We start from the raw sequence: 13,982 nt of genomic DNA on the forward strand, positions 1-13,982 counted from the left end.
GTTTTCACTGACCATTGGTAGGAGATACTCTGGAAATGAATTTTCAGCCTAGCAGTATCTGAAGAATGTGCATTAAACACAAAGGGCAAAAAATGGACACATGGGCCAAATACTATTCCTTCACGGATGTCATCAACGTCACGAATGTGTTAAATAGGCCTTTGTCTTTAGCACACCACTGTGTCTTTTCAATGAGCGGCAGTACTCTCTGAGCTGCACCTAAGGTACAACATCTAACCAGTAATCTGATCTGTACCGAAAAGGGGCAAGAACCATGAAACTGTTGTCTCTGGTTTGAATGGTATGAGAAAGAAATCCTTTTTCCTAGGGAGTAGTGTTGGTCGAGCACCAAAGTGCTTGGGTTCTCGGGTGCTCGAGTAGAACACCTCGGGATGCTCGGGTGCTCTACCGAGCACCCGAGCACAATGAAAGTCAATGGGAGAACCCGAGCATTAAACCAGGCACTCCCTGCTCTGAAGAGGGGAGGGTGTCTGGTTCATAGGAAAAGGTCAGAAATTGATGGAAACACCACTGAAATGGTTCAGAAACAGCATGGGGAGGATGTCTGGATGCATCTTGGACTCCCAGGTCGCTGCTGGGAACGATGTTGTCCGTGTAGTACGCCACTTTTACAGACTGACAATAATAAGCACCAAACTGAAGATAAAATCGTTTTTTGAGGAAAAATAGTTAGGAAACATTCTTTCCTGTATATTTACTTGTATATAAAGTGCAAGTGTTGCCAAAAATTACAAGGAAGAGGCACTCCGATACAACCTGTATATCACATAAAGGAGGGCCTCATTCACATTGTGTTACAATTGTTCAGGTACTTGGACTCCTACACTCATAAAGTCTATGCACTAAGGGAAAGGGCTGCCAAAAATTACAAGGAACCAGCACTCCAATACACTCCTTATTACACATAAAGGACGGCATCATACACAGCCTTGAAAAATTATGATTGAAGGCCTGCTGGTGACCATCTAAAAAATGTTGTGGGTAAAGGCCTGCTGCCGAGCTGACCATCTAAAACATTATGGGCGAGGGCCTGCTGCCAGGAAGACCATCTTAAATATTTTGTGAGCGAGGGCCTGCGGGATATTTAGGTTGCAGAAACGTTATACAGGAAGTATAGCGCAAGTAATATCACTGTCACCACTAGCTAATTAATAATTACACTTAATGAATGTCACTGATATTTAGGATGCACAAACGTTATACAGGAGGGATAGTGCAAGGAATGTCGCTGTCACCACCGCCTAATAAAAAATTCACTGAATGAATGTCACTGATATTTCGGATACGCAAACGTTATACAGGAGATGTAGCGCAGGTAATGTAACTGTCCGCAGCAGACACCGTCTACAGAAAAAGTACACTGGATGTCACAGATATTTTTAGGCTGCGCACACGTTACACAGGAGATGTAGCGCAGATAATGTCCCTTTCTGCAGCGGTCAAACAATTGCAAGCTATTTAGCGCTAAAAATATATATTGCTGCCAGATACAACTATAGCCCTTAAAAGGACCTTTGGGTCTCTAACAAGTTTTAGCAATTTAGTGCAAATTGCACTAAAAATATATCTTTCTGCCACACACAATAGTCCTTGAAAGGACTTTTGGGTCTCTAACAAGTTTTAGCAATTCAGCGCAGGTTGCGCTAAAAAATATATTGCTGCCACACACAACAATAGTCCTTAAAAGGACTTTTGGGTCTATAACAAGTATAAAAACTAAAATATTCTATTTCACTCCATACACTATCTCTCCCTTCTGCTCTCCAGCTCTCCCTGACTAAGACTGAGCAGAACACGTGTCATCAGGTGCTATATAGCACCCGATGAGGCGTTCCGTCCAGCCAATCACTGTAATGCCAGTAGCCAACATGGCTATGGCATTACAGTGAATGGCAGTACTTACCGACACGTTTATTGGCTGCGTAGCAGGCAATAAATGTGCGGGGAGGAGACTCGAGCAACCGCAGTGTTCGGCTGAACACCGCGATGTGCTGAGCATCGCGATGCTCGAGTAAAATTTGTATTTGGCCGAGCATGCTCGCCCAACACTACTAGGGAGCATTGCCTGAAAACGAGTCTCCATACACCAGTTACATCTCTTGAATCAGTATCTCAAACAGTAGAAGACAAAATATAAAATAAGGCTCTTGCACACTTGGCAAGTGAGGTACTACAAATGGAGAACACCACAGGCCAAAGCTAATGATGGATTATACTATTTCAGCCAATAGTAGGAGTGTTATAAAACACATACAAAAATAATTTGAATTGGAATACATTCTTATAGAGAGATTGGTAGAAAGTTGTCTAGGCCAGGAAAAAGCAACCTCCAGCACTCTAACTGTTCTGAAACTACAACTCCCAGAATCCTCTTTTCACTTCTATGTGAGTTACAAAAATAACCAAGCAATTGTGCATTGTAGTGTCACAGCAGCTGGAGTGCCGAAGGTTGCTGATCCTTGGTCTAGGTTAAATATAAGAAGGTTACAGTAATTTAGATGGGAAAGAACTAGAGCTGTGAATATTTGTGGCAATAGATACTGATGAATAAAAGCAAATACTTTAGGCTCCTTACGAAAGGTGCCCGTATGTGTTACAGTACTGAAGTGAATATGGTGTCAGATAACTCTCTTGCCTGATCTGTTGAATTACAAAGTGAGGTCTAGTAGATTTAACAAGGTGACAGGTTAGTTCAAGGCCCTTTTATGTTAGTATCATTGCCGTGCAACATTGGGGACAACCAGGACAGCATCTGCATGAAAGTTATATCTGATCGTGATGATTGATCAAAATTGACTTGTAAAATGAGTGTAAGTATGGGAAATGGAAAAAAGTTTGTGAATAAGGCCTTATGCACACAACCGTTGTGTGCATCCGCGTCCGTTCAGTCATTTTTCACAGTTTAGCGGAGGTCCCATTCATTTCTATGGAGCTGTGAAAAAAAACTGATAGTCCTCCGTTTTTTCTCCGCATCCATGATCCGTGAATCCAGTCCGTCAAAAAAATATAACCTGTCCTATTCTTGTCAGTGGAAAATGGAGGACGGACCCATTCAAGTCAATGGGTCCGTCAAAAAAAAATGATGCCCAACTGGTATGTCATCCGTGTCCGCGTCCGTGTCCGCTTTTTTCTACAAGACCTTGGTGCAATAAAATTACACTTTTAAATCGGACACGGACCACTGAAGCCAAATCACTGACAGTGAAAAAACACTGTCGTGTGCATGAGGCCTAACTGTGATGATGTGAACTCATGTAAGTGAATCAGCATTGCAGAATTGACTAATATATGAAAGCAATTTGGGTTTTATTCTGAAAAGGGTTATCTCTGATCAGGCAACCATTCTCAATTACAAGTATGAACAAATAAAAGTTTTATACACCCTACAAATGATGACATCATACAATCTTCAGGATGATGACTGAGAGATCTAGATAACTGTTTTGTTCTCCTTATAATCTGGCTCTGACAGGAGCAATTATAACCATGGCCTCCTAAAGTTAATTTTTGTGTGTGTATAGCAGTAATATGATCTAATATATTCACATCATATTTGTCTTTGAAGATAAATATATAGATAGAGATTGGCTATTGTATAAAATAAGCAGTCTCCTATTCAGACTTTTTAGATGAGACCATATTAAAATATAAGTATGGAATTGAATATAGTATATATAGGATCAGTCGTGATATTAATGGGGTTCTCTGAAACTGAGGACCAATGGTTCTGGGGTCCCAAGTAGGGATGAGCGAACTCGAACTGTATAGTTCGGGTTCGTACCGAATTTTGGGGTGTCCGTGACACGGACCCGAACCCGGACATTTTCGTAAAAGTCCGGGTTCGGGTTCGGTGTTCGTCGCTTTCTTCGCGCTTTTGTGAGCGCTTTCTTGGCGCTTTTTGAAAGGCTGCAAAGCAGCCAATCAACAAGCGTCATACTACTTGCCCCAAGAGGCCATCACAGCCATGCCTACTATTGGCATGGCTGTGATTGGCCAGAGCACCATGTGACCCAGCCTCTATTTAAGCTGGAGTCACATAGCGCCGCCCGTCACTCTGCTCTGATTAGCGTAGGGAGAGGTTGCGGCTGCGACAGTAGGGCGAGATTAGGCAGATTAACTCCTCCAAAGGACTTGATTAACTGATCGATCTGCAGCTGTGGATCATTGAGCTGCTGATCCTCAATTGCTCACTGTTTTTAGGCTGCACAGACCGTTTGTCAGTCACATTTTTCTGGGGTGATCGGCGGCCATTTTGTGTCTTGTGGTGCGCCAGCACAAGCTGCGACCAAGTGCATTTAACCCTCAATGGTGTGGTTGTTTTTTGGCTAAAGCCTACATCAGGGTGAAGCTGTCACACCAAGTGCATTTAACCAGCAATAGTCTGTTCATTTTTTGGCCATATACAAAATCAGGGGCAAGCTGCGCCTGTCACCAAGTGCATTTAACCCTCAATGGTGTGGTTGTTTTTTGGCTAAAGCCTACATCAGGGTGAAGCTGTCACACCAAGTGCATTTAACCAGCAATAGTCTGTTCATTTTTTGGCCATATACTAAATCAGGGGCAAGCTGCGCCTGTCACCAAGTGCATTTAACCCTCAATGGTGTGGTTGTTTTTTGGCTAAAGCCTACATCAGGGTGAAGCTGTCACACCAAGTGCATTTAACCAGCAATAGTCTGTTTATTTTTTGGCCATATCCCAGTCTAATTCTGTCACTAAATCCATACCGGTCACCCAGCGCCTAAATACTAGGCCTCAAATTTATATCCAGCTAAATCTGTCCCTAGTGCTGTAGCTGGGCGAGTTATTTAGTGTCCGTTCAAGCACATTTCTTGTTCTGGGTTGAAATACAATTCCCAATTTAGCAATTTCATAATTTAGTGGTTTCTGCTATATCAGAGCTATTTGAAATCTATCCCTAAAAGGGTATATAATATTCAAGGTGCACATTGGGTCATTCAGAATAACTTCACACACACCCGCTACTGTGTATTTCCAAGTCTAATTCTGGCACTAAACCCATACCTGTCACCCAGCGCCTAAATACTAGGCCTCAAATTTATATCCCGCTAAATCTGTCCTTAGTGCTGTAGCTGGGCGAGTTATTTAGTGTCCGTTCAAGCACATTTCTTGTTCTGGGTTGAAATACAATTCCCAATTTAGCAATTTCATAATTTAGTGGTTTCTGCTATATCAGAGCTATTTGAAATCTATCCCTAAAAGGGTATATAATATTCAAGGTGCACATTGGGTCATTCAGAATAACTTCACACACACCCGCTACTGTGTATTTCCAAGTCTAATTCTGGCACTAAACCCATACCTGTCACCCAGCGCCTAAATACTAGGCCTCAAATTTATATCCCGCTAAATCTGTCCTTAGTGCTGTAGCTGGGCGAGTTATTTAGTGTCCGTTCAAGCACATTTCTTGTTCTGGGTTGAAATACAATTCCCAATTTAGCAATTTCATAATTTAGTGGTTTCTGCTATATCAGAGCTATTTGAAATCTATCCCTAAAAGGGTATATAATATTCAAGGTGCACATTGGGTCATTCAGAATAACTTCACACACACCCGCTACTGTGTATTTCCAAGTCTAATTCTGGCACTAAACCCATACCTGTCACCCAGCGCCTAAATACTAGGCCTCAAATTTATATCCCGCTAAATCTGTCCTTAGTGCTGTAGCTGGGCGAGTTATTTAGTGTCCGTTCAAGCACATTTCTTGTTCTGGGTTGAAATACAATTCCCAATTTAGCAATTTCATAATTTAGTGGTTTCTGCTATATCAGAGCTATTTGAAATCTATCCCTAAAAGGGTATATAATATTCAAGGTGCACATTGGGTCATTCAGAATAACTTCACACACACCCGCTACTGTGTATTTCCAAGTCTAATTCTGGCACTAAACCCATACCTGTCACCCAGCGCCTAAATACTAGGCCTCAAATTTATATCCCGCTAAATCTGTCCTTAGTGCTGTAGCTGGGCGAGTTATTTAGTGTCCGTTCAAGCACATTTCTTGTTCTGGGTTGAAATACAATTCCCAATTTAGCAATTTCATAATTTAGTGGTTTCTGCTATATCAGAGCTATTTGAAATCTATCCCTAAAAGGGTATATAATATTCAAGGTGCACATTGGGTCATTCAGAATAACTTCACACACACCCGCTACTGTGTATTTCCAAGTCTAATTCTGGCACTAAACCCATACCTGTCACCCAGCGCCTAAATACTAGGCCTCAAATTTATATCCCGCTAAATCTGTCCTTAGTGCTGTAGCTGGGCGAGTTATTTAGTGTCCGTTCAAGCACATTTCTTGTTCTGGGTTGAAATACAATTCCCAATTTAGCAATTTCATAATTTAGTGGTTTCTGCTATATCAGAGCTATTTGAAATCTATCCCTAAAAGGGTATATAATATTCAAGGTGCACATAGGGTCATTCAGAATAACTTCACACACACGCTTCTGTGCATTTCCAAGTCTAATTCTGTCACTAAATCCATACCGGTCACCCAGCGCCTAAATACTAGGCCTCAAATTTATATCCAGCTAAATCTGTCCCTAGTGCTGTAGCTGGGCGAGTTATTTAGTGTCCGTTCAAGCACATTTCTTGTTCTGGGTTGAAATACAATTCCCAATTTAGCAATTTCATAATTTAGTGGTTTCTGCTATATCAGAGCTATTTGAAATCTATCCCTAAAAGGGTATATAATATTCAAGGTGCACATAGGGTCATTCAGAATAACTTCACACACCCGCTACTGTGCATTTCCAAATCTAATTCTGTCACTAAACCCATACCTGTCACCCAGCGCCTAAATACTAGGCCTCAAATTTATATCCCGCTAAATCTCTCGTTACCGCTGTCCTGTTGTGGCTGGGAAAGTTATTTAGTGTCCGTCAAAGCACATTTTTTGTTCTGGGTTGAAATACAATTCCCAATTTAGCAATTTCATAATTTAGTGGTTTCTGCTATATCAGAGCTATTTGAAATCTATCCCTAAAAGGGTAGATCATATTGAAGGTGCACATAGGGTCATTCAGAATAACTTCACACACACGCTTCTGTGCATTTCCAAGTCTAATTCTGTCACTAAATCCATACCGGTCACCCAGCGCCTAAATACTAGGCCTCAAATTTATATCCCGCTGAATTTGAATACAATACATTGGGCCAAATAATATATTTGTTGTTGTGGTGAACCATAACAATGAGAAAAACATCTAGTAAGGGACGCGGACGTGGACATGGTCGTGGTGGTGTTAGTGGACCCTCTGGTGCTGGGAGAGGACGTGGCCGTTCTGCCACATCCACACGTCCTAGTGTACCAACTACCTCAGGTCCCAGTAGCCGCCAGAATTTACAGCGATATATGGTGGGGCCCAATGCCGTTCTAAGGATGGTAAGGCCTGAGCAGGTACAGGCATTAGTCAATTGGGTGGCCGACAGTGGATCCAGCACGTTCACATTATCTCCCACCCAGTCTTCTGCAGAAAGCACACAGATGGCGCCTGAAAACCAACCCCATCAGTCTGTCACATCACCCCCATGCATACCAGGGAAACTGTCTCAGCCTCAAGTTATGCAGCAGTCTCTTATGCTGTTTGAAGACTCCGCTGGCAGGGTTTCCCAAGGGCATCCACCTAGCCCTTCCCCAGCGGTGAAAGACATAGAATGCACTGACGCACAACCACTTATGTTTCCTGATGATGAGGACATGGGAATACCACCTCAGCATGTCTCTGATGATGACGAAACACAGGTGCCAACTGCTGCGTCTTTCTGCAGTGTGCAGACTGAACAGGAGGTCAGGGATCAAGACTGGGTGGAAGACGATGCAGGGGACGATGAGGTCCTAGACCCCACATGGAATGAAGGTCGTGCCACTGACTTTCACAGTTCGGAGGAAGAGGCAGTGGTGAGACCGAGCCAACAGCGTAGCAAAAGAGGGAGCAGTGGGCAAAAGCAGAACACCCGCCGCCAAGAGACTCCGCCTGCTACTGACCGCCGCCATCTGGGACCGAGCACCCCAAAGGCAGCTTCAAGGAGTTCCCTGGCATGGCACTTCTTCAAACAATGTGCTGACGACAAGACCCGAGTGGTTTGCACGCTGTGCCATCAGAGCCTGAAGCGAGGCATTAACGTTCTGAACCTGAGCACAACCTGCATGACCAGGCACCTGCATGCAAAGCATGAACTGCAGTGGAGTAAACACCTTAAAACCAAGGAAGTCACTCAGGCTCCCCCTGCTACCTCTTCTGCTGCTGCCGCCTCGGCCTATTCTGCTGCTGCCGCCTCGGCCTCTTCCTCCGCCTCTGGAGGAACGTTGGCACCTGCCGCCCAGCAAACAGGGGATGTACCACCAACACCACCTCCGTCACCAAGCGTCTCAACCATGTCACACGCCAGCGTTCAGCTCTCCATCTCACAAACATTTGATAGAAAGCGTAAATTCCCACCTAGCCACCCTCGATCCCTGGCCCTGAATGCCAGCATTTCTAAACTACTGGCCTATGAAATGCTGTCATTTAGGCTGGTGGACACAGACAGCTTCAAACAGCTCATGTCGCTTGCTGTCCCACAGTATGTTGTTCCCAGCCGGCACTACTTCTCCAAGAGAGCCGTGCCTTCCCTGCACAACCAAGTATCCGATAAAATCAAGTGTGCACTGCGCAACGCCATCTGTGGCAAGGTCCACCTAACCACAGATACGTGGACCAGTAAGCACGGCCAGGGACGCTATATCTCCCTAACTGCACACTGGGTAAATGTAGTGGCAGCTGGGCCCCAGGCGGAGAGCTGTTTGGCGCACGTCCTTCCGCCGCCAAGGATCGCAGGGCAACATTCTTTGCCTCCTGTTGCCACCTCCTCCTTCTCGGCTTCCTCCTCCTCTTCTTCCACCTGCTCATCCAGTCAGCCACACACCTTCACCACCAACTTCAGCACAGCCCGGGGTAAACGTCAGCAGGCCATTCTGAAACTCATATGTTTGGGGGACAGGCCCCACACCGCACAGGAGTTGTGGCGGGGTATAGAACAACAGACCGACGAGTGGTTGCTGCCGGTGAGCCTCAAGCCCGGCCTGGTGGTGTGTGATAATGGGCAAAATCTCGTTGCAGCTCTGGGACTAGCCAATTTGACGCACATCCCTTGCTTGGCGCATGTGCTGAATTTGGTGGTGCAGAAGTTCATTCACAACTACCCCGACATGTCAGAGCTGCTGCATAAAGTGCGGGCCGTCTGTTCGCGCTTCCGGCGTTCACATCCTGCTGCTGCTCGCCTGTCTGCGCTACAGCGTAACTTCGGCCTTCCCGCTCACCGCCTCATATGCGACGTGCCCACCAGGTGGAACTCCACCTTGCACATGCTGGACAGACTGTGCGAGCAGCAGCAGGCCATAGTGGAGTTTCAGCTGCAGCACGCACGGGTCAGTCGCACTACAGAACAGCACCACTTCACCACCAATGACTGGGCCTCCATGCGAGACCTGTGTGCCCTGTTGCGCTGTTTCGAGTACTCCACCAACATGGCCAGTGGCGATGACACCGTTATCAGCGTTACAATACCACTTCTATGTCTCCTTGAGAAAACACTTAGGGCGATGATGGAAGAGGAGGTGGCCCAGGAGGAGGAGGAGGAGGAGGAAGAGGGGTCATTTTTAGCACTTTCAGGCCAGTCTCTTCGAAGTGACTCAGAGGGAGGTTTTTGGCAACAGCAGAGGCCAGGTACAAATGTGGCCAGCCAGGGCCCACTACTGGAGGACGAGGAGGACGAGGATGAGGAGGAGGTGGAGGAGGATGAGGATGAAGCATGGTCACAGCGGGGTGGCACCCAACGCAGCTCGGGTCCATCACTGGTGCGTGGCTGGGGGGAAAGGCAGGACGATGACGATACGCCTCCCACAGAGGACAGCTTGTCCTTATCCCTGGGCAGCCTGGCACACATGAGCGACTACATGCTGCAGTGCCTGCGCAACGACAGCAGAGTTGCCCACATTTTAACCTGTGCGGACTACTGGGTTGCCACCCTGCTGGATCCACGCTACAAAGACAATGTGCCCACCTTACTTCCTGCACTGGAGCGTGATAGGAAGATGCGCGAGTACAAGCGCACGTTGGTAGACGCGCTACTGAGAGCATTCCCAAATGTCACAGGGGAACAAGTGGAAGCCCAAGGCCAAGGCAGAGGAGGAGCAAGAGGTCGCCAAGGCAGCTGTGTCACGGCCAGCTCCTCTGAGGGCAGGGTTAGCATGGCAGAGATGTGGAAAACTTTTGTCAACACGCCACAGCTAACTGCACCACCACCTGATACGCAACGTGTTAGCAGGAGGCAACATTTCACTAACATGGTGGAACAGTACGTGTGCACACCCCTCCACGTACTGACTGATGGTTCGGCCCCATTCAACTTCTGGGTCTCTAAATTGTCCACGTGGCCAGAGCTAGCCTTTTATGCCTTGGAGGTGCTGGCCTGCCCGGCAGCCAGCGTTTTGTCTGAACGTGTATTCAGCACGGCAGGGGGCGTCATTACAGACAAACGCAGCCGCCTGTCTACAGCCAATGTGGACAAGCTGACGTTCATAAAAATGAACCAGGCATGGATCCCACAGGACCTGTCCGTCCCTTGTCCAGATTAGACATTAACTACCTCCCCATAACCATATATTATTGGACTCCAGGGCACTTCCTCATTCAATCCTATTTTTATTTTCATTTTACCATTATATTGCGATGCTACCCAAAGTTGAATGAACCTCTCCTCTGCCTGTGTGCTAGGCCTAAATATATGCCAATGGACTGTTGCAGTGGTGGCTGACATGAAGCCTGATTCTCTGCTATGACATGCAGACTAATTCTCTGCTGACATGAAGCCAGATTGTCTGTTACGGGACCTCTCTCCTCTGCCTGGGTGCTGGGCCTAAATTTATGACAATGGACTGTTGCAGTGGTGGCTGACGTGAAGCCTCATTCTCTGCTATGACATGCAGACTGATTCTCTGCTGACATGAAGCCAGATTGTCTGTTACGGGACCTCTCTCCTCTGCCTGTGTGCTAGGCCTAAATATATGCCAATGGACTGTTGCAGTGGTGGCTGACGTGAAGCCTGATTCTCTGCTATGACATGCAGACTGATTCTCTGCTGACATGAAGCCAGATCCTCTGTTACGGGACCTCTCTCCTCTGCCTGTGTGTGTGCTGGGCCTAAATATATGCCAATGGACTGTTGCAGTGGTGGCTGACGTGAAGCCTCATTCTCTGCTATGACATGCAGACTAATTCTCTGCTGACATGAAGACAGATTCTCTGTTACGGGACCTCCCTCCTCTGCCTGGGTGCTGGGCCTAAATATATGCCAATGGACTGTTGCAGTGGTGGGTGACGTGAAGCCTCATTCTCTGCTATGACATGCAGACTAATTCTCTGCTGACATGAAGCCAGATTGTCTGTTACGGGACCTCTCTCCTCTGCCTGTGTGTGTGCTGGGCCTAAATATATGCCAATGGACTGTTGCAGTGGTGGCTGACGTGAAGCCTCATTCTCTGCTATGACATGCAGACTAATTCTCTGCTGACATGAAGACAGATTCTCTGTTACGGGACCTCTCTCCTCTGCCTGTGTGTGTGCTGGGCCTAAATATATGCCAATGGACTGTTGCAGTGGTGGCTGACGTGAAGCCTCATTCTCTGCTATGACATGCAGACTAATTCTCTGCTGACATGAAGACAGATTCTCTGTTACGGGACCTCCCTCCTCTGCCTGGGTGCTGGGCCTAAATATATGCCAATGGACTGTTGCAGTGGTGGGTGACGTGAAGCCTGATTCTCTGCTATGACATGCAGACTAATTCTCTGCTGACATGAAGACAGATTCTCTGTTACGGGACCTCTCTCCTCTGCCTGTGTGTGTGCTGGGCCTAAATATATGCCAATGGACTGTTGCAGTGGTGGCTGACGTGAAGCCTCATTCTCTGCTATGACATGCAGACTAATTCTCTGCTGACATGAAGACAGATTCTCTGTTACGGGACCTCCCTCCTCTGCCTGGGTGCTGGGCCTAAATATATGCCAATGGACTGTTGCAGTGGTGGCTGACGTGAAGCCTCATTCTCTGCTATGACATGCAGACTGATTCTCTGCTGACATGAAGCCAGATCGTCTGTTACGGGACCTCTCTGCTCTGCCTGTGTGCTAGGCCTAAATATATGCCAATGGACTGTTGCAGTGGTGGGTGACGTGAAGCCTCATTCTCTGCTATGACATGCAGACTGATTCTCTGCTGTCATGAAGCCAGATTGTCTGTTACGGGACCTCTCTGCTCTGCCTGGGTGCTAGGCCTAAATATATGCCAATGGACTGTTGCAGTGGTGGGTGACGTGAAGCCTCATTCTCTGCTATGACATGCAGACTAATTCTCTGCTGACATGAAGACAGATTCTCTGTTACGGGACCTCCCTCCTCTGCCTGGGTGCTGGGCCTAAATATATGCCAATGGACTGTTGCAGTGGTGGGTGACGTGAAGCCTCATTCTCTGCTATGACATGCAGACTAATTCTCTGCTGACATGAAGCCAGATTGTCTGTTACGGGACCTCTCTCCTCTGCCTGTGTGTGTGCTGGGCCTAAATATATGCCAATGGACTGTTGCAGTGGTGGCTGACGTGAAGCCTCATTCTCTGCTATGACATGCAGACTAATTCTCTGCTGACATGAAGACAGATTCTCTGTTACGGGACCTCTCTCCTCTGCCTGGGTGCCGGGGCCTAAATATCTGAGAATGGACTGTTCCAGTGGTGGGTGACGGGAAGCCAGATTCTCTGCTATGGAACCTCTCTCCAATTGATTTTGGTTAATTTTTATTTATTTAATTTTTAATTTAATTCATTTCCCTATCCACATTTGTTTGCAGGGGATTTACCTACATGTTGCTGCCTTTTGCAGCCCTCTAGCTCTTTCCTGGGCTGTTTTACAGCCTTTTTAGTGCCGAAAAGTTCGGGTCCCCATTGACTTCAATGGGGTTCGGGTTCGGGACGAAGTTCGGATCGGGTTCGGATCCCGAACCCGAACATTTCCGGGATGTTCGGCCGAACTTCTCGAACCCGAACATCCAGGTGTTCGCTCAACTCTAGTCCCAAGCATAGTGCTAAATGACACACCTGTTCAAGGCATTCCAGGTCCAGCAACCTGTCTCCGACACTTCTGATCCGTGCTGGACTGGAAGTGTGACATGCCGTAGACATATATCGCTGGCCAATCAGTGGCCTTAGTGGTGATTTGTGTAGGAGTGGCATGTCACAACAGTGACATGCATGTAGACAGCATGGCACACTTCCGGTCCAGTGTGGACTGGAAGTGCAGGGGATGGGAGCTTGGCACTAGAGCCACCCAGAATGCTCTGAACAGGTGTGCACCAAGATGTTATCAACAGATCCTTTAAGCCTTGTAACTTGTAAGGTGGAGCCTATATGGATCTGATTGAGATCTAGGGAATTTGGAGCCAAATCAACACCTCAAACTCTTTGTGATGTTCTTCAAAGCATTCCTAAACAATTCTGTAGTGTGGCACGGTGCATTATTCACTGAAAAAAGCCACTGTCATTATGGAATACCTCTGACATGAGGGGGTGTACATGGTCCATACAATGTTTAGGTAGGTGGTATATGTCACAGTAGGATTCACACATGAATGGTAGATTCCAATGTTTCTCAGCAGAACATTGCCTCAAATTTTCTTTCAATAGTAAATCCTGGTGTCATCTTTCCTAGATAGGAGACTCAAACACATCCAGTTTTTGACATGATGTAAAATAAAACATAATTAATCAAACCAGGCCATCTGTAGTCAAGGTTTGGTGCTCATGTGTCCATAACTGGCCCTTTCTTCAGTGGATAGGGGTCATTCTGGGCACTCTGACCAGCCTGGGCTGTGCAGGTTGTTCTGACACCTTTCTATCATAGCC

General features: G+C 46.5%; 1 protein-coding gene across 3 annotated transcripts in view; it reads left to right on the plus strand.

Annotated features, from left to right (window-relative positions):
- The window catches only part of SPOCK2 (SPARC (osteonectin), cwcv and kazal like domains proteoglycan 2), a 168,512-nt gene that overhangs the window by 130,218 nt on the left and 24,312 nt on the right, over positions 1-13,982 (plus strand). The window lies entirely within an intron of this gene.

This window comes from Bufo gargarizans, chromosome 6 (genome assembly GCF_014858855.1).
Source record: "Bufo gargarizans isolate SCDJY-AF-19 chromosome 6, ASM1485885v1, whole genome shotgun sequence".
Classification (NCBI taxonomy): domain Eukaryota; kingdom Metazoa; phylum Chordata; class Amphibia; order Anura; family Bufonidae; genus Bufo; species Bufo gargarizans.